Source organism: Botryllus schlosseri, chromosome 1 (genome assembly GCF_051294905.1).
Source record: "Botryllus schlosseri isolate E-star chromosome 1, Bs_hap1, whole genome shotgun sequence".
NCBI classification, from domain to species: domain Eukaryota; kingdom Metazoa; phylum Chordata; class Ascidiacea; order Stolidobranchia; family Styelidae; genus Botryllus; species Botryllus schlosseri.
Window position 1 is genome coordinate 3,336,183 of NC_137236.1, and position 22,143 is coordinate 3,358,325.

The following is a 22,143-nucleotide window of genomic DNA, read 5'->3' on the forward strand; positions in this document are numbered from 1 at the left end:
TATACTATCCTCACATGTGGTATTACACGATCTGCGTGGAAATGCGTTTGCCATCCATGTATATTGTATAAACACCTCTGTATTTGTTAGTGGCGATCGTGATGGACTCTTCGATGCGATATGGGTAATTACATCGACAATGCGGTTAGTGGGCAGACTTTATTGTCAAGTCAATGTTATGGAATTAAGCTGAACCTGCAGTTCAAACGAGATCTCAGCAGGCCAGTTATGTGGTAACCAGGGCTTTGGAGCCGGAGCCGGAGCCGGAGCCGTGTATTTTTGCCGGAGCTGGAGCCGGAGCTCTACATAAAAGTCAGTCGGAGCCGGAGCCGGAGCCGGATCCCGTTATTTGAGTAGTAGCTCCAGCTCCGACGTATTTCATAAGATGCTATTATATGTGCAACAGCCACATCTGCTGATTTATCATAATTGAACAGCAGGCCTGAATTTTAATGCTGTGCACAGCAATGGCAGAGAGTAAAGTGCGTTCTAGTGCAACTATGATGTTATCGACAATTGACAAGTATTCTTTATGACGCCAGAAGCAAGCACGGCGGAACCTATGCCTTTGTTGCTACATCGGATGTTACTGACGGCTGACAGACTCTAGATTACTATAGATAACCAGGGATATATAGAACTCTAATTCTATATATCGCTGTAGATAACTTACCTATGGGTAGATTAGTAATCTATATAGACTACGAATGGCCAACCTTTTCGGCTAAATGGGCACATGCAATTGACGAACGAGTGCGCGGTCCACTAGCCGCGCCAAGCGGGTAAAATTTTCAAAGTTTATAAATAAACTAGGTCAGTAATATATTATCACTTGAGTATATTGCGGGCCTACTGTATACCGCCCATTAGGCTCAGTTTGCAATGACACGACTATTCGGCGTCTGGCCACATCGATATCGAAGGTCTCCGATAAAATGCGACAATCATTTGGTGCCTACCCCTACATTTCACCGTCGACGATCTTTATGCGAGCGCAAACGCGAAAAGACTTTCTCCCGTAATTGCGAATACAATTAGACTCAATTGGGTAAATTAGGCGTTTTTTTCATTTTCAGTAGGCTGCCAAGCAAGAAATCGTGTGACAAACATGCGAAGCGTGAAGAAAAATTTCACTACTATTTTAGTTTATTGTAATGTACGACGATTTACTGAAAATGTGACTGGACCCTGGATCTGCCAATGCGTCGGAACTGATATTTTAGTCATCAACATCCCAAGTGTCGCAGCTAGACTTGTAATTTTTGGTTGGCATCGCCAGTTCACAATCTGCGCAATTCATTTACGATAATATAATAGGAAATTACCTCGCGGGCCACGCAAAACCCTCTCGCGGGCAACATTTGGCCCGCAGGTTAGTCACCCCTGATGTAGACAGGCCCATTCGATAATTTCAGAGCCGGAGCTGGAGCCGGAGCAGTGGTAATAATGCGGCTCCGGAGCTGGAGCCGGAGCTAATGTATGATAGAAGAAAGCTCCGGAGCCGGAGCTGGAGCAGTTTATATTTACGGCTGCTCCAAAGCCCTGGTGGTAACAGAGGTAATAGCTGATAATTCAAAACCTCACACGTAAACGGAGAAAGCTCTTCTTCCGGCCCGCAATAAAATTGTAGAAAAATGTTTTGAAAACGATTCCCATGTCAAATGATACCATTCGTAGATGCATTTGTGAGATGTCCGCAGAGATAAAAGAAAACTCACGCAGAGAAACGCCTACTTGAGTGCTCCGAAAAGGTAGCAGTACTTCGTCAATTGTCAGTGACCACCTCTGTAAAACGATGGTTGCTTCTATACGCATTCTGGTAGTTTGCCTGTGCCATAAGCCAAAAGAGTCCGGAACCACTGTGCTAGTGTGCCGCGAACTATTGTTAATTTTCGAAGTGTGCCGCGAGGTGAAAAAGGTTGAGAACCACTGGTTTAGATCAACCAAATAAAGCAGTGCAAATGTTTATTTGAAGTCTATTGATTTACATTCGACAGCTTGCGGTTTTTGAAACTTTTTAAACAATAAACTCGAAATAATAAAACTAGTGCTATTATGTGGGTTATGAGACAATGTGGTGGGTGTTTAACGCAAAAACCTGACGTGATAGAGAAAAATGGAAGTCATTTCCTAATTCAGCGCCAAAAAGTCAAAATCAATTGTCAGATCAAAGTCACCAAAAATTGTGTTGACCTGTGTACGCAACCAAAGGTACGTGACTAGCAATATATGGTAGCTACGTAAATGGATATGGCAGGATTGAAATGACTAGACTTAACTCGAGATTTTTTCTGTATGGAAAATGACTCGACTTTTACTCGAGTCACTGTACATGACTCGACCAAGTCCTAAAAATTAAGATACGGACGGTTGAGACAAGCATATCATTGTAATTTAGAAAAGTAGTAATCTACCACACAATGCAAGGTAATAAATCTCAACCAAACAGAGTTGTAAAAACGTTCTGACCATAAAAGTAGAACTGACTTGCGACACGAGACTTGATTACAACCCTGGGATATGGTAATGTTTTAATGCTTGGACCCTAATGCAAAACTCATCAAAAGCAACCCTGAAAGCTGCTGCCGCGCTGATTTCGAAAATATACATAATAATCTGGTCAGCGAACTGCAACTCAAACCAAATTACCCTTACATTTTATAAATCGACCTGGTTTAGCACCAAGAAGCACGAATTACAGGGTAACAAAGTCACAAGATTACGTGTCACATGTCAACCTTACATTTTTGTTTTTACTCGAGTCAAGTCGATTCATCCCATTGTCAAGTAAGGGTTCAAGTCGTGGTGTGGAGGGAGTAGTCGAAGTCATTGTGTTCAGTGATCGGCACCGAGTTCTAGTCAGGTTTAACCCTATTGTGTACAACTCTGCTTGGGTAGTAGACCTATCGAATGCCTCATAATATGCCGATTATCATCATTCTTAACATTTTCTAGCGCAAATTTTTATGTAAGACTACTCACAGACAGAATACCTATATTATGGAACTTGATTACCCTTCAACATTACAATTAAATGCCTGTCTTGGCTCGCCGAATCATATGACGAGTCGGGTGCTATTAATCAAAAACAAGTCAAGTCCATACAGAATTAATTGACTCAATTCGTGCAGAGTCATTTTCAGTATCGAATAAATGTGATTCGAGTAAGATCGAGTCACCTAAAAATCACGACTCAAGTCGGACTGGAGTCATTAGGACCCTGCTGATTTCTTGACTTATATATCGTCCCACAATGCAGCCACTAGACATGTAACAGTAGGTTAGTTGTGTGTAGCGTCGGCATAAAAGAACAACTTCCAAATGCGATACGCTTCAAACACCGGTTAGCCTACGTTTTTTGATTCCAGCTTACTGGAGAAGGCGTGAGCATGTTTGTAAACGAGATCGTCAAACACTCGCCTTTCTTTGCTATTTTGGGCCTCTACCCAGAATCCTGTATTTTCTTGTCCACCTTTTGCTATCGGTGCTTTCGTATGACGTTCCACTGCTCGGACTCACTTTTGAGTTTCTGTGCTGGCGACTTTGCTGCAAAATCTTGCCCCGGTCTCTCGAACGGATGGTTGGATAATGGCAGTTTATTACGAGCAACTGTCGTGCAGTCGCTACCTACAATCGGGAGTCTTGTTGGATTTGATGAATCAGCAGATTGAGTCGTTTTCTTGTGTAGCATTCCAGAGTTTTGTAACGTTTTCTGTCTTTTCTCTTGAGCGATCGAATCTTCCGACGACTTTCTCTTGCAACGTTTTCGGGCTGGGTTCGATTCAGGATCTACATCATTTGACGAACCGATCTCCTCTTTAGCTTCTGCTTCGGGCGAAAATCTGCTTCACGCTGTTCGTTCATTTCGAGCGCTTTCCTGAAATGTAGGAATCGGTTGACCTGAGCGAGATAAATCGTCATTGTATCGCGTTAACTTGATATATTTCCAAAATTAGTAGGCTACGTATTAGTAGGGCTTGGCACAATGATTTGAGTTCTTGAGTCTGCATCGAGAATTGATTCCAAAGATTGGAATCGGAAAATGAAACCCGATTATTTCGAACACTGAAATGATAAGCTCGTTGCTATTAAGAGTTAATTTATCGTTGAAAATTGTAGTTTTGATGTTATTTCCATTGTGGAAGGCTGTATATATTGATCGATTGTGTCTCAGCATGCAAAACGTGCGACACAAGGCTACGAATGTTAGTGGAAATGAATTCAAAGAATAGGCTGCTCTAAAAACCAGAGTTGCTCAGTAACGTAGTACTTCTACTTGTCGTAGTACTTAGATTAATTAGATTTTTCCTACTTGTACTACTTACTGAAGTGGTTATGATTTTAGACTACTTCTAATTGACAGTTTTCAGTTTGTTAGGCAAAGCTGGGCCTAGAACACTTACTCTTTCCTTTACTTGTAAGTCGCAATTTCTACCGTACTTCTATATATGAGTACCGACCGCGACTAGTTTGACCTGTGCCTGGAACACAATTTTTCTCAGCAAATATATTTTGTCGGCAATATACTGATGTTTTGCACCCGACTGTTATAAAATGCAGCCAGATTTCAACTATTCGGCTATGAAAACAGCCAAATGACATTGGCTATACTTAGCAGTAGCCCCGACGATTTCATCTTAAAGCTGCCTTTCATGGAACATAATTTACCATTAATAACATTGAACGACCGGAACAATTCCCCAAAATAGTAAAGACTGCTACTAATGAATAGGGCTGGGCATAATGATCATATTACTTGAATCCGAATCATGTATGAATTTTAATGATTCGAGTTGAGTAGTGAAATTATGCGAGCCTTGCCAATAGGGCTGTACAAAATCGATACCCTAGTCTTCTATTCGAGTATACGAGTATCACTTATTACGACAAAATAATAGTAAGTAAGATGTCAAAGTTCATTTATACACCTTTTACGCTACTACAAATATTATAATGTCTGTACTTTGGTCTTTTTCGACAACACCGATCTCATTGCACTTTGTGACAATACTGTGGGTTGATTATGACTTCAGCAATATGTTAATCCCAATAACATTCGGAGCTTTGTACTACATGTTCCGTATGGCACGACACGGCCAACCAATGCTTCCAAATACTATCGTAACTATAACTCCCGTTACTAAATTAACTTTCATTGACGGGCAATATATTCTTTTAGTTGCATGGAATGTTCATATTTGTACTTATCGCATTTTCCATATAGTTTTTATCGACAAAAGACAGCGCATGTAATATGCAATCTAGTTGGTTGTACATCTTTCATTGCTGTAGTTCTATTTCTAGTTACGCATCTCGAAAAACCCAGCCGTTTGTGCAAGTTTGTTGGTATGTATTATTTTAGGAAGTCGGTGGAGTGTTATGCACATTGGCTGAATGATGCTGATCAAATTTTGTGAAGGGAAAATGATAACAGAAAATGAAATGGGAAACGAGAAAAGTTTATGTCATAGTCACAAAATGTCTACTTTACTTATGAATGTTTTACTTTTTTCCAGTGGAAGTCAACTAAGGGCTTCTTGATTGACCTGAAGACGCCAGGATTGTTATTAAAACGCTTCAGAGCTATCGAAGCATGCTCATGCCTGGTGAAGTTAATGAATGCGTATCAGAGTGGTTGTCCGACTCCATCTTTGCTGAAATTGTTCACAACTCACTCGGGATTCTGTGATAACTACGCCGCACGATCTTTGAATTGGGACAAGAGAAGCTCCTGAAAATAGATTGGCATCAGTTTATCGAAGTATTCGTTGAGTAAACGTGTTTGTCACTAGCAAAGAAAATCTACACGGTAGATTCTAATACATTACTAATAAATACTTGTGCACAAAATGATCTGTACATTATTGTGCATTACTGCTGGAAGAACAAATCCGTTAAAACATGACCATCACACAAAATATATCACTCTAAATAAGTATGACTTCTACTGTATGAGCTGTGTGTGTGTTTTAACTCGGAGACTTGCTCAGAGCAGACTTACACAACTAGATAATTAGAGTTGTCAAAATGGACTAATCTAAATAAAATAAAATTGGTGAAATGGGTCTTTATATCAATTATTATTCTTGTTTAATTTGAGAAATGTTTTCAAACTCAAACTTAAGACAATCTAATTCCTGCTTTTCCCGAAAATGCTACAGGCGAACTTCATCGTGCGAAACGAGTCAAGATCGATTTTAATAATAATAATTTCAATTCTAATCTAATATAGACAAAACTATTCAGTTTTAATTCTAATTCTAGTCTAATTTGTAACAAAAACTCTCATATCTATCATTGTAATTCCAATCTAATTCGGAAAAGCTCAAAATGATGCAGTCGTCCAAGTCTGGCTCAGAGAACCTGTGGGGTTATCGTGCTACATCAGGTTAGGAACCACTGCTCGAAGGTCAGTTATCTGCTTTCATTCCAACACAGAAACCGATATGTGGTGAATGTCGTCAGCATTGTAATTTTTTAGCACTTTCGACATGTCAATGGAAGGGGGAGGCCACTTACGATGTTGCGTCAACGACTTGATCGATGTATTATCGGCATTGCTACATGTACTTAACCTTAATAAATTGACGGTACTTTGGTCAATTTAAATCGGCTCATTTGTCAATTCTCACGTATTATGATGTCAGACATTTGTGACGTCATCGATCCCGCAAATAATAGTTAAGTGCCTATGGTAGAGACAGAGTTGTCGAGTCGGACTCGAGTCATTATACTAAAAATGGAAAATGACTCCACCCGAGTCACTTCGTGTATTGAATCGACATCTGCTCAAGTCATTGAGCATGGCTCGGCCATCTCATGTGACTCAAGACATTCTTCTCGACTTGATTCAAGTCTCGCGTATTAGTACTTGAAAAATAGCCCCTGAACTGTGTTTTAGCCTATCCAGTTCAATAAGCATTTAACGAGTGTCAAACATGGGTATATTATGGTTGTTACTGGTAGTGGAGAGAAAATACTAAATATTTAGATCTGGAATCATTGATTTAATAAAAAATCAAATTTATACTATACTCACTTTTAACCTACCCAGTATGTCTGTCGGACATTGATGATGTGAGTCAGATTTCAACTGACCGGTTGAGATTTGCATGCAATTGGCTTTTATGATGAGCTTATGATGCATTGGAGGAGTAGACCTTTACATGACACGTTATGTGCGATCATCTTCGGCTTGCAATCCACTGGAAAAAAGTCAAGAGTGCTGGTGTGAGGTAGAATCAATGAACCTATGAATCTAGAACAGGCTTTTTGACCCAGGTATTCCTACCAGCAGATGCGGTATATAGAGAGTCCGTCAGATCAGAGTGCACGGATGTGAATCAAGTAGTAATTCTAATGAGAGTCGACTAATAAAATTATGTACGGTAGTCGTTCAATCATGACTTCACTAATATGTCATTTCCACCAACATAGGTTTGAAGGACTATTTCGGTATGCTCTTAACAAGCCATCGAGAATCAAGGTTTCTGCAGTGTAAAAAATATTATGAAAACCATAAGTTCTGTTGATAAATTAACTCCTACTGGTAACTAGTCCCGGACTAGTACGAGGTAATTTATCAAAAAATATTATTATTTTTACAATATTGTACCAGGGTTGTGATGACGCGAGTCACACTTTTATTATGACTCGACTTGAACGAATCTTCTATCAAATTACGGAAATTACTCGACACGAGTCAATCTGTGTGTTGACTCGACTTGGACTCGAGCCATTGCTCATGACTTGAAACTCAGATGGTCAAGACCGACATTTCATTGTAATTGCGAAGAATAGTAAAGAAACTACACTATTGGGACTTCGTATATTGGTACTGGACTGGTACTTGAAAATGCGACCAGAAAAAGCTAAAAGCAAGGAAAGTATATTATAAAGGCGAACTATTCAATACTACCTAAGAGAGTTTAAAAAATGTTGATTGAATCAGATTTCAACTGGAAACTGAGCAGTCAACACAATGTCTTGGACTCGGACTCGGGTCATAATACCACGACTCGGACTCGACCCCCCGCTCGATGACTTGGACACGGACATGACTTGGGGGTAAATAGAAAATGACTCGACTTGATACGACTCAAAACTATAAAAGTAAGATTGTTTTGTGACTCGGAGCCTTGTGACTTGTTTACAACCCTGCCTCACAAGGTCTTTAATTATTGAATAGTACACAGACTTGTACAAGTCGAGACGACCGATTTCGAATCGTAGGTCGAGGTCGTTCACAATTCCATTTGTGTGCCTTGGAATCAACTTTTATCAAAATACACCAACCAAAACTCTGTCAACAAAAGGAGTTCGTGTATCACCTAAAAATAGTACATTGAACGTTCTCTCATTCGAAATTTCATGCTGGTGACGTCATATTTTGTGATACGACTGTTGATATACAATGTTCTTTCCAATTCTCTACTAGTTGCTGACGATTACCCCTGACGAGTGTCAGCCGAAAATATTCGGGTTCATTTCAATATGAATATACTATTTAATTGTAGACTTGTACAAGCTTATAATCTAGTCAGTTGCCGGAAACTAACAACCGGTTTCTGAGTAGTTTCAATTTCCAGTTGCGGATTTTGAAAAGTGAGTCGTTTCAGTTCAAATAGCACATTCAAAATAAAAACAAAAATAAAAACTGGAAAATACGTGCCATCGTTTGGCCCGAATCTTTCTTTTTTAAACACAAGATCGAGTTGTAGAGACAAATACGATTGGATTCTTCAGTTTGACCTGTTTTGCATTCTCGTTTTTTTCCAATTTCTTCAATTCTATTGTGCCGAGCTTCAGTGGCTTGCGTTCCTACACAGAAAACGACATATGGTCAATTACGTCAGCATTGAAATTTTGTAGAACTTTTGATAGGGCAATCAGAGCTGGGGTGGCCACTTACGAAGTTGCGTCATGTCTTAAGAAATATAATTCATGACACTAACACACAAAATGTATGAAGAATTTTCGAAAATATTTTCAATTCATATTATACAGGGGTATGTAATTTACTGAAATAAGTGATGCAACTTATCCCCAAACAGCTTTACACTTTTGAAAATCAAATTGTACAAGTAACTAGCTGGAAGTGGAATTCCTGTACAACAGCGATTCTTAACCGTGTCGCCTACGCCCTCTGGATGCGGTTTGTACTTTGAAGGCGGGGGGGCGACTCCGGGGTGATATAGTGGGCGCTGGAACATTGTGGGGCATTGAAAAAACGGTATAACAGTACAGATGATGTAAACAATTGAATAGTATATCCATATTAAAATGAACTACAAGTTGCTGACAAATACCTCTGACGAGGGCCAGCTGAAAATATTGGGGTTCATTTCAATATGAATACACCATCCAATTCTATATTGAGGCTCTGTACCTCAAAGTAACTCAACAGCTGGTGTAGTAGTTTTCATAGGGATACAAAGTTCGATAGTTCTATATCCTTGAGATTGGGTCATTCATTCCAATAATATACATCAATTTTCCAAAATTTACGCCATGCCTTTCGTAAAAATTAATGTTTCCACGAATGTAGTGTTTCCTATATTTGCTCTAACATGTGTTTTGGACTCTTCATTCTTGTATAAGCCAGTGCCCAACAGTTGCCGTAAGAACCTTGATTTGATCCTGAATATAGTACATACAATTATTAAATTGTCAATTAGTTGAGTGTACATTGGCTGTAATTCAGTCATGAAATATTTCCAACAGTCAAGTCCGAACTTGATTAAATCCACCGGACTTGGACCTCTACCCCCCATTTTCAACTTTTCTGAATTAGATTAGAATTAGAATTACTGATTTTGCAAAAATTGTCTATAGGCCTACACCAAGCTTGGCTCGTTTTTTTTACTATACCAGAAGCCACCGCAATTGCCGTCGATCTGATTTGAGATTTTGGAAGTACGCGGAATAAATCATTTTGAAATGCTTAAATTGATTTCAGTTTTCAAATTATTATTGTTGTTGTTTCAAAATAAGCTATTCGCATGTGACCAACAATTCCACACGAACTGAAACAGCTTCTGCGATGGCAACAGCATTCCATAGAGGGAGAGTCTGCTTATATTAATAAGCATATTGTCTTGACATGCAATGGCCAAGACACTGCCAAGACAAAGTGGCCCAGGACGTCCCCACAGGATCAATGTTTAGGATGAGACAGTCTTTCAGATTAGATTAAAATTAGATTACTGGCATCTGGCAGTTCACTCACTACTGCCTTGAAGTGACATTGATAGAGAAAACCCACTTCAAGTGTTTGGAAAGCAAAGTTTCTCTTTAAAAACCAGTTATCGCCTCTCTTTATGATTTTTTTGGACAGGCTTCTCTCATACCACTTTGCTGACACAAAATCAAAATGACAAAACCTTTTACCAGTGCTTCATCTTATATGTTACACCACATTTGCAGGATGTTGTGGAAGTAAGATATTTTTGAATCGGGTAAAGTTCAGAGAAGGCGTGACGTAAAATTTCCGTTTAAACTGGATGACACATATCTTATTACCTTGTAAGGTCTTCTAAGATAACTGAAATTCAACAAACCTGTCAGGTATCATTCTGGTGGCCTGATTCGGGCACACAAGCCGGTATTTGCTATTCCGTCTTTTTTCTTGAGTGACCGAATCTTCCGACGAATATTATTTTGAAACGATGTCGGTTGGGATTCTATTGAGTATCGGAATCATTTGAGAAGTCATTTCGTTTTTTAGCTTCCGTTCTGTGAGAAATTCCGCTGTACGCTTTTCTTTGATTTCAGGAGCTATCCTAGAAGGTAGGAATCGGTTAATATGACCGAGAAATACAGCCCTCGTATCCGATATCTTAATATATTTTCAGAAATAGCACCAAGGCTATTAGAGATGTCAATAGTTTGGAGCAGTGGTTCTCACAGGTTTTAGAGCGCGACCAGATTTTGTGTTACTTTACATTTCGCAACCCAAGACTCGCACACAGTAAAAATGCATTTCTGACACAAGTAAGCCCATGCAACTATTTTACGAGCATGTATGAATCAGACAAGGTACAGACAAAATGACGGTCGATATCAAAGTAGGCTACCTATACTTTTCCCGAGTACTCAAGTAGATTTCATTAGATCTGCTAACCATATTTAGGCAGAACCACTTACTTTTTCGACTTTGGATTTTGCAAACTAGAAGTTGGTTTTGAGATAGGTTCCGAGCACTTTCACGTATAACTTTCCATAACGGTGAAGTAGCGTCTGTATCACGGTCATCAAATTAATTTCCAAAAATAACACCAAGTATTGAAAATATTTCTTGGCTCATTTTCAATTCATCATCAGTGCTGCTAATTAGCCACAATCGACAATACACGGCATGCGATTCAATTAGTTAGTTGCAGATCTTCAAATGTTGTGACTCTACTTCTAGTTGCACATCTCAAAAATCCAGTGATTTGAACAAGTTTGCTGATTTACATTATTTTAAGAAGTGTGAAAGCCTATACCAGCGATTCTCATTGGCTGAAAGATGATTAAGTGACGGCAGAAAATAAAGCAGATGGTCAAATTTAATGTCGGATATAATATCGCAAATATCAGCATCAATAGGAATTTTACCTGTTTTCCAATGAAAATTCAACTCTTGGCCTGTGACTGGTCCAAAAAGGTCATGATTGATATCGATTGAACTTCTCAAAGCTTTCAAAGCGTGTTCGTTTGTTTGTGTGTGAAGTCGATGAATGCGAATCAGAGCTATCTTCTAACTTCTAACATGTACGCTGGAATTCTTCAGATCTCGTATCGCTCGAGATTCCGTGATAACTACACCTCGCCGATCTTTGCATTGGAACATAAGTCCCTGAAAACATGATTGCATCAGTTTATCGAAGCACTAAAAAGGTAAACGTGTTAGTCAATAGCAAGGAAAAGCTATACAGTCGAGCATGCTATTTCGGACAGTTTTGTTACGCTTTCTTTCGGCAAAAATAAGCGGAGACACTGCTTTGTCCAAATTAACCGGAAAATCAATTGCCCTCTTATCAGTGTTGGGATCAAGTCACTACCTTCGAGTCACGAGTCATTTCGAGTCATCGCACATTTTGACTCGAGTCCAGTCAAGTCATTCGATTTTCAAAGGTGACTCGAGTCAAGTCAAGTCAGTCGTTTTTTGGAGGTGACTCGAGTCAAGTCAAGTCAAGTCAAGTCAAGTCACGAGTCAAGTCACAATTCAAGTCAAATTGAATTTTCGAAGTATGAGTGATCATTTCAATCTATTATATTTTACTAGCTGTGTTAAAGAGATCAATTGGTCATTGATCTTGAATCAAATAACGAATATAAAGTTAAATATACATGCAAAAATGCGCTGTATCGCTCACGCACACGTAAAACTGCTAATAAAATACGTAAGTAACTCTCTAGCTACATCAGGGGTGTCAAACATACGACGCACGAAGACATTCTGAGTATATGTTGAAAATTGCGTGATTTTAGCCAACACATTTCTCGAATTTGTAGTAAGAAATACTATTAATAAATATTCCTTCAAGATAGGAAATTTCGAGTATGTTCATAGGTCACATTATAACAACCCGACAGCGGAGTTGTGATTGTATCGTCAGGAGAAAATCGCTGACATTAACACCCAATTCCGAGTATGCGAAAAAGTGCATATATTGAGTTGAGAGTTAGTACTATTTTGGAATCATTTGACTGGTGCAGCCCGCGAGTGATCTGTATATTTCAATTCGACCCACGACGCCAGTTGAGTTTGACAACTCTGAGCTACATGCTACATTCTCTTATTATCATCCAAAATAGAGGATCGAATACGAAGCCTCGAGAAGATGAACGAAATTGATATCGTACAATACACTAGCCATCTATACACATCCGTGAGGATGTAAATGCATAAAATATATTTGTTCGATTTAAATCATACAAGAGGGCTGTTAAAGGTGAGCGCCGTGCAATGTAAGGACAGAGCCGTCCAATAAACAGCGATTCGTTGCTGTTAAATTAAACTGCTACTACGACAACGCAAGCTGCGATCATTTCGTATGCGTGCAGTGTATTTGTGATGTAACAATGTAGTATTAGTGAAACGTACAATCAGTGAATGATTGGCTGCTTGCTCTCAAAAGTTACAACGGCTTGTCGTGAATAATCCGAACATGCACAAAATACATTGATTTAGTCGGCACCGTTTACTTGATGACTTGACATTGACTCGTGAATTTTGCTCCGAGTCACGAGTCAATCCACATTTTTGAAGCGCCGAGTCAAGTCAAGTCAAGTCATTTCTGCAAAGTGACTCGGGTCAAGTCAAGTCATTCGAAAAAGTTGACTCGAGTCATCCCAACACTGCCTCTTATAGCAACCCGGTGAACCCTTACACTAATCTGAAAGAATTTCGTGAACGCCATATTTTTGTCAAGTCACAAAAAACCTATCACAATACACATCTAATACATTACTATTGAACTCTAGTGCACGGAATGACTTATGCATCAAGCATCGGTGTTAAGGAAAACAAAACTGTTAAAACACGATCATCACACAAAATACATGACTGTAAATCAGTGTGACTTCTGTTGTATGAGTCGGATGTGTGTTTACTTCCCGTGAAACTCAAGATTGGCTCAGAGCAAACTAGGACAACTAGATAATTGTAGGTATCCAATCACACTGATTAGATGAAATTACGGTAATCTAATTATAATATACTTTGTGGAGTGTTTTTTTGCTCTAATTTTAATTCTAATCTGACTTGTGGAATTTTTCTAACCTCACGTTTAAATTCTGATCAAATTTCTGGTTTTCCCAAAAATGCTACAGGGGAACTGTATCATGCAAATCGAGTCGAGCTTGCTGTACAGACCGTTGTCGTTCTCATGCTTATGAGACTGAGGTCTGATTTAATATGAACTGAGCTTCATCCCATGTCCAAGTTTTCGCGAATCAAGTGATTCTAATTCCAATCTCACTTTGAAAAATTGTGTAGATTTAACTCTGATTTTAATCTTAATTTGAAAAAAAGTTTAGTTATAATTATAATTCTAAATCTAGTATAGTTTGTAAAAAAATTGTGGCTTTTAGCCATCATCCATTCCCAATCTAATTTTGAAAAGTTGCAAATGATATAGTTGTTGAAATCTGGCTCATAGAGCCCCTGGAGTTATCGTGTGAAACCCCGGTTAGAAATCATTGCTTCAAGATTGTAATCTTCCTAATTGTAAAATACCGGTACGTTAATAGTTTTGATTCTGACATGCCTACAACATTTTGACACATCTAGGAAGATTGTGAGAGCAAAGTCGAATTGTGTGTTGCATTTTTCAGTTTGGCCCGCTTTGCATTTTCAATCTTCGCAAGTTTCTTCCATTCTATTGCGTTGAGACCTTCAGCGGCTTGCGTTCCTACACAAAAAATCACAGGTGGTCATGAAGTCAGCATCGCACTTTTCTACTAGTCGTAACCATAGATGGTTATACTTTTTAAGTAGCTTCACGCAGGGTTGTTGACTCGACTTGAGTAATTTCTTGAAATGACTCGACTCGAGTCAATTTTTGTATTGACTCGGCTTGAACTCGAGTCATTGCGTATGACTCTAACCATGTCACATGACTCAATACTGGGACGGCCAAGACAGACATTTCATTGTAACTTCGAAATATAGTGAAGTCACCGCATCATTGGTATGTCATCCATTAGTCCTGATACTTGGAAAATACGGCCAGGAGCTGTTAGGGCTGAGGAAAAGTACGACATTCTATATTACTCGAGTAGAAGTGAAAAAAGTGGGTTGAATCGGATTGAACTCAAAACTGTACAGTTAATACAATTACTGTGTTTCCATGCAGCACTGAAGTACAGCCAAAAGGGTATGACACATGCATTTTACATGTCGGTCGTGTTTCCATGACCAGGCCTAATCCAACCCTGTCTTGGCCGAACAAGACTGACATGTACGTTTTTATCTCACTTATTCACTATGAATTTTCACTACATCACAAGATTGCGATGAAAAGACTCGATAGGAAGGAGCCGATACGACTAGAATCGACCATTCAATCAAACTACTCACTTCGACCTGGAACATGCAGGTTGGCTGAAATTAAGCATATAAAAAGGGTACCGGAAATGAATTTTTGGGGTTGCAACGCCTTGCATTTCAAGCTCGAAAGCGAGTCTTTTTGAAATGCAGATTCTATCTCCAATATTACTTAGCTCATTTGCAATTCAGTAGTTTGTATTACAGTAGTATCAGTTGTTAGTTCGTTGTGTTTGAGTTAGTACGGCATCCGATTTTCTAAGGTCGTTAGTTTCAGATCAGAGGTTCTAAAACTGTGGGCGTGAAACCATCTGAAGGAAGGCGCGAAGCTGTGAACGAAAAAAATCGCGCTTTTCGCAGTTTACTTCCAATTCCATATTAGAGGATTCTCACATCAACAGTCATAACTAGGGCGATTTTTGTTACATATCCAAAAATGTCAAAATTGTTTACAAAGTTATATACAGCTTTTTTACAATCTGCATTTCGTTTATATTGTAGATTTTGCAGTGTCAGTGAACTTATCATCTGAAATTTACCGCTTGCAGCCTACTTTATAGGCCTTCTGTTGTAGACGGCCCATTGTCTGCTCATTGTGATTCATAAACATTCAAATGATACAAACAGGTTTGCATGGTGATATGCTCAAAGTACCGCAATAACCTAGCTGAAGCAACACTGCGTGGGCAATGCATGGTACTTATATCAAGAAGCGTTGTACTTCTAAACATTTTAGTTATTTCTACCATAATACGCAATGTTACTACTGCAATGCTTCATAGGGCCAGATTTCGTTAAAATAAATTTTTTCATGTAAAAGTTTTTCAGTTATATCAGCAAAATAAAATTTTCAAGATAAACTACTTCGTAAGAACAAAACAGTTCCAATCAGAGGTGAAGATAAGTAGTACAATTCTAACGTTATGTGGGAAAACAACTAATTTGTATACGCTAGATCAAATTTGGTCAGGTTTTTTAGGAGGAAAATGTCAAAATTTAGATTTTTTAGGTCAAAATCTTTCGATTTCAGGTAAAAAATAAACTGATCAATACCATCCATGCCATCAAACTGTCCGTTGGGATCGGCTGCGTTCTGATTGAGTTTGTGATATGACGATAAGGGGGCGCGAAATCTTTCAATATCAAAAAGGGGGACGTATCGAAGATCAAATTTAAATTGCAAGTTTCGCGAAGCGAGTACAGATTTTGGAAATCCAGTAGTTTATTCAAGTCTGGTTACAGTACGATACAGTACGGTAAGTATGAACGAGTCTACTCACGTTTTCCTTACATTTCAGCGAGTTGATACAATTTGCCACTTTGTCAGAGGTGAAGCCATGAATCGAGCGAGAGCACATCTTTTGGACATGCCGAAGGCGGAATTGATGGCAATCTGAATAGAAGATGTCAAGAATGTGACAGCAACGTATTGAGTTAAATGAATATATGCAGGAAAATAATGTACAAGCATCTGAGATCTGATGACCATACGTACAACGCACTTGATATCAAAAAGGAAGCAGCAAGTTTGTCATTTATATCCAACTTTTTGATATTTGCCGTCGACTTACACACACTTGCCACAAACAAATTTTGAGTTCAAGCAGGTTTATTTGTGTCTGAAGTTAGCTCAAAATTGCCTTCACTTTATCATATTTGTCAGTTGGTGAGACAGATATCGACGGTTCTATATCGAGGCAAAGGTATAGTTAGCGGCAAGTTTCAAGCTGAGACACGCCCGCGTGCTTGCGAAAGTACAGCCTGTTGAAGTGGTCTGGCGGACAGTTTTGAGATGAACCGAGTCACTTTGCAAAAATGACTTGAATCGGTGTTTCAGAAATGCGGATTGACTCGTGACTCGAAGCAAAATCAAGTCAAGTCATCAAGAAATTGGTGTCTCTATAAATCGCTGTATACTTTACAAATGTTCGGATTGTTCTCGATACGCTGGTGTGACTTGTGAGAGCGACGAATCCCATTCAATCAATGATCTTGCGTTTACTGAACTAGAGTAGGTCAGCACCATAGCACTGACGAGTTTGTGCTGAATATCAGCCCGCACATACCTGGTCGAACAAAAACTTTTCTGCCGAGATACAAATTCCTCTTGCCATCCTTCTCATTATTTTACTTGTTCTGCTGATTTATCATCCTTTCACGTCTGCTCACAACTTCCTTAACTTGAATCTCATTACTGTCCAGGTTGTTGCTCTGCAATGGTGGCCAAACAGTCACAAATATGTTTACGGACAGAGATGTAGAATAAGGGTGTTAAACTAGCGAATTTTTTCAAATTTCATATACTTAATCGTCAAATTATCTTGAAAAAAATGTTGCTCACCACATTTGACTCAATTCCAACCAGTAGCTGTCGTGATCATTGAAATTAGGATGGGGAGGGATGGATGTCTTCTCCACTTGTTTTGAGGATGGGTTTTGAGCGTCAGAACTCCATCTATTTCAAGCTCGAAACCCTGTCCTTTTGAAAAGTCAATTCTATCTCCAATACTTCTCAGTTCATTTGTATTTCAGTAGTTTGTATTATTATCAGTTATTAGTTCGTTGTGTTTCAGTTAGTACGGCATCAGATTTTCAAACGTCGTTAGTTCTAGATCTGATTGAAGTAGCAAGTTTTGCAAAGCGAGTGCAGATTTTGGAAATCCAGTAGTTTGTACAAGTCTGGTTACGGTGCCGGAATAGTGGTTTAAAAGTAAGCATGGATGTATCTACCCCTGTTTTCTTTACCATTCAGCGAGTCGATGCAATTTGCCACTTTTTCGAAAGTGAGGTCTTGAATAGGACGAGAGCACATCCCCTGCACATGTTAATGGTAGAATCGATGGAGATCTGAATACAAGATGTCAAAGTGACAGCAACATATTGAAATATACTAATATGTGCTGGAAAACAACGAACATGCATCTGATGACCATACGCACAATGCATTTAATATCAAAAAGGAAGCATCAAGTTTCTCATTAAATTCGACTTTTCATGTTTGCTTTCGACTTCCACGCACTTGCCGTGAATACACTTTGAGTTCATTTTGATTTTCGGATGACGGACGTTGATCAGTCATCGGCAACTTGTGAGTCGTGACCCCGGGCGGGGTCACCCAAATTATTTGTGGGGTCGCAATAACTCAATGACGTTGAAGCCAGGTGGATTCGTGTCTTGAGCTATCTTAAAATTACCTTCACTTTATCATATTCCTAAGTTGGTCGGACTGATATTGAGATGCCAACGGTTGTATATTGAGGCATAGCTATCCGTAGAGGCAATTTCCAAGCTGTGATATGTGAGCGTGTTTGTGAAAGCACGGGCTGTTGTAATGGTTTTGCGCAGAAGAGAGAGAAATTGGATATTTTGCATCATTCACTCATATGGCTCATGAACTAGACTTGTTAAAGACACAGATGAATAGCTTCGCGCTGCAAAGAGGCAACTGGAGTGGAACATGGCGTTATTGAAAAAATCATTACGGTAGTTTTCTGAAAAAAAGGTACGGGTAAAAAATAGCTACAGCAAAAAATAGTTATGGGATAATCTTTCATGGCTTCTATGAGGTAAATTGGCATGACACCAAGGAAAAACAACCCTGCATCGCCGATACCAACTTCATTTTTGAAAATTGCAGATTTCGTCATTTCATTTCACGTTTCTCACGGGGCTGTATCTGTAATTGCGAAAATTACTTCTACTAATTATAAGTGACACCTCTACTAAATCTATTTTTTTAAACTACTCAATTGAGTAATTTTAAGACGTTTCCAGTTCTACTACCACTCCACAATACCTACTATGATTTTACGATGTAAGTAAGGCGCCTTGGCACTGGATTTTTCTATGCGAGAGGGATATCCTTGTTAACTCGTTGCAAAATGCCTCGGACAAAGAGGCATTTTCAGGAGAACAATAAATTAGATTAGAATTAAAATTAGAGCATACGAACATTTAACCAATTAGATTATAATTAGAACTGAAGATCATGTCACAAATTAGATCACAATTAGATTACTTGCATTTCACTCTAATTTAGTCCAAGTCTGATTACAGGCACTGTATATCATAGTGACTTCTGTAAGAGTCCGTTGTGTGTTTTGACTTACCGTGAACCCTGAGACTGGCTCAGCATGACGTGGACAACTATATAATTCTAGTTGACTAATTACACTGATTAGAGCAAAATATGTGTAATTTGATTCTAATATAGTTTGTAAAATGTTTCATTGCTCTAACTATAATTCTGATCTAATTTCTGGTTTTCCGTAAAATGCTACAAGAAAACTGTAGCGAGCGAAACGAGTCAAGGTTGGCGTTCAGACATTTGACATTCTCAAACTTATGAGATTGAGGTCTGATCTGATATGAATTGCACTTGATCACATTATCAAGATTTTGCGAATTCTGTAATTCTGATTCCAATCTAATTTGTTAAAACTGTGTAGCTAATACTTTAATTCTAATCTAGTTAAAAAAAAATGTACAGTTATAATTCTAATTCTAGCATGATTTGTCAAAAACTGTTCAGCTAGCATTCTAATTCCAATCTGATTTAAAAAGGCTGCAAATGATCTATTTGTCCAAGTGTGGCTCATCGCAACCCCTGGAGTTGTCGTGTGAAGACCGGTTAGGAACAACTGCTCCAAGGTCATTACAAAACATGCTAACAGTTGTGTTGTTGACATACCTTCAACTTTTATCGACGACACTTCTAGGAAGTTTCGAACACAAAGTCCGGTTGTAGAGAAAGAGACGTTCGGATTTTTCAGTTTGGCCCGTTTTGCCTCTTCTATCGATCCACGTTTCTTCCATTCTATTGCGCTGAGAACTTCAGCGGCTTGCGTTCCTACACATAAAGACACAGTTGGTCAATGTAGTGAGCATTGCGATTTTCCATTAGTGTTAATTGGTTAACCAAAGGTGGATGATTTTGACGTAGCTTCACGACTAGAGAAAAATGATTCATGACACTAACACACAATACACAGGTAGCATCTTCAAAACTATTTTCAAATACTGTGACACAGGCGGCAGTCATTCACTAAAATAAGTGATGCAACTTATCCTAAAACCAATTAAAACTTTTCAAAATTCAAATTATGAGAGAAGTAGTTTGATCTCAAATTTGGCTTGTGTGTTGTGTAAATACACAACAATTTGGCTTGTGTGTTGTCTAAAAACATAACAAGAAGTTCATCATGCAGTTCAAGTATGGTACCGTACTGAAAATTTTCAGGAATTAAAATGTAGTCAGATGCTACTCAAGTAATAATTTTCACAGTAAACTTCAAGTTGTAACATTGAATGCAAACTTTACAAGTTGATGGTTGATAGCCATTAAATAGCTAAAACGGTTGAGAACCAGTGGTCGATTAGTAGTCATACGGGAACAATATCGCTTAGAAATTATGATGATTCAATAAGATACAAATGTATCGCAAGCTGAACGTTACTTTGACAAAATCTGGTATCCGGAAGTTTATGATATCGTGCCACGCCATGGTCTGCCCAATCTATTACAATTTCACATCTCAATCTGAAAATGCAACAAGTTGTAGGCTAGTCCTCTTGTGAGAAAATACACATCAAATTTTGAGGTGATTAGAAATTCGTTACGTATCTTTCTGCATCGTGTCTACTGTCTAGGGCTGAGAAAAATCGAGTACCTGAATGAATCGATTCTGAATCACGAAATATGCTTCGAGCCATATCAAGTAATCTAGTATCAGTCATTACGATGTCTTACCGGTTTTGTCACCACAAAGATTAGAATATATTGCCTGTTAGCCATCTTATAAAATATGCTTTGGTATACTTTTCGACCATATTGATTTCATTCCACTCGGTGACAATGTTGTGTGATAATCATGACTTCGGAAATGTGCTTCGTCCAGTAACCTTCGTAGCTTTGTACTAAATGTTCCGTATGCTACAATACCGCCAATAAGGTTTCGAGGCTTCGGAAGTGAAAATAAGTACCACAACTATAATTCTTGTTGATAAATTAAGAAAAAAAATCGTAAAAATTCAACCGTACATTCTATGTACATCTGAACGTAAAATACAGTTCAACCCACACCAAAGTTGTAGCCCTTTGAAAATAAACCCAAGAATCAAAATCAAGTTGGTGGTTCTTAACAGGACTGCGCCCGACGGAAATTTCAAACAGTCGGATTTGTGTCAGAAGCATGTTGGAAGTTGTCTTGATCCTATCAAGTTTGGCAGGGTGTCGGACTGATACCGAGATGCCAATGATTGTATATTGAGGTATATTGAGCTATTAATACAGAGGTGATTTTCAAGCTGTGATATGTTATCGTATTTATGACCTCACAACCTGTTGTAGTGGTCTGTAAGAGAGGCACATGGAATATTTGGAACTGGCATCATTTACCCATGGCTCAGCAGCAAGGAGATAGTACCTGAGAGTTGTTCAACACACAGATGAATAAATTTGCGCAGCCGTGGAAGCATGGATACAACTGGAGTGGAACACGGTGTTATGGAAAAAATTTATTTGCAGTACGGAGGCTTTTTGAAGAAAATATCAGCGGTCAAATATTATTTTTTCATTTAATTTTCAATTGAAGGCCATTTCATATTTAGAGCGCAATACCACTGAGAATAATCATTTTAGAATACTTTTGTATCCACATTTCCTTGTAATTACCGAGCTGCAACATCACTCGTTAGATCTTTTTCATTATCAGAAAACAATATGGGGTCGAATGTAAATGCTGGTTTTATTTCCATTCATTTCCTCTTGAAAAAATTGCCAACCACTCGCCAAGAGTACGTCACCACCACTATAGTGAAAAATTTGCTCTGTATATTGACCCCTACAAGTACCTGGTCGTACGAGCCTTGATCAGCCAAGATGCAAATTCCTCTTGTCCCCCTCCTAATTCTTTTGCTTCTTCTGTTGGTTGAGCAACCTTTACCCTTCAGTTCTGCTCACAGCTTGATATACTCGAAGCTTATTCCCGTCCAGGGTCTCGCTCTAAAATGGCAGTCACCCATAAGTTTACAGTCAGTCTTGTACGAACTACCAATCTAGTTAGTTGGCGATCAACTAACTACTGATTATTCCGAACTTCAAGTTCCAG

At 38.7% G+C, this 22,143-nt stretch overlaps 3 protein-coding genes and 1 long non-coding RNA gene across 11 annotated transcripts in view; 1 reads left to right on the top strand and 3 right to left on the bottom strand.

The window, feature by feature from the left end:
* LOC145439227 (uncharacterized) overlaps positions 1-17,241 on the bottom strand; it is a 462,343-nt gene extending 445,102 nt beyond the window's left edge. The window contains exons 1-3 of one of the 2 annotated variants that reach the window (XM_080316875.1): positions 17,101-17,241; positions 16,326-16,427; positions 14,382-14,399 (exon numbers count right to left, since the gene is read on the bottom strand). The gene's annotated coding sequence lies outside the window, so the exon portion shown is untranslated. Of the gene's footprint in view, positions 1-14,381; positions 14,400-16,314; positions 16,428-17,100 lie in introns of both variants that reach the window. The other variant, XM_080316760.1, reaches the window with a different exon arrangement.
* LOC145447787 (uncharacterized) overlaps positions 1-22,143 on the bottom strand; it is a 277,603-nt gene that overhangs the window by 248,149 nt on the left and 7,311 nt on the right. Inside the window, exons 2-3 of one of the 3 annotated variants that reach the window (XR_013917746.1) lie at positions 21,887-22,037; positions 20,198-20,966 (exon numbers count right to left, since the gene is read on the bottom strand). The exons of 1 other annotated variant lie outside the window; for it this stretch is intronic. This is a non-coding gene — a long non-coding RNA (uncharacterized LOC145447787). Of the gene's footprint in view, positions 1-20,197; positions 20,995-21,886; positions 22,038-22,143 lie in introns of those variants that run through there. One more of the 3 variants, XR_013917738.1, reaches the window with a different exon arrangement.
* LOC145437364 (uncharacterized) overlaps positions 1-22,143 on the top strand; it is a 264,350-nt gene that overhangs the window by 215,108 nt on the left and 27,099 nt on the right. The gene's annotated exons all lie outside the window — the stretch shown is intronic.
* Positions 1-22,143, bottom strand: part of LOC145438686 (uncharacterized) — a 403,715-nt gene that overhangs the window by 94,707 nt on the left and 286,865 nt on the right. The gene's annotated exons all lie outside the window — the stretch shown is intronic.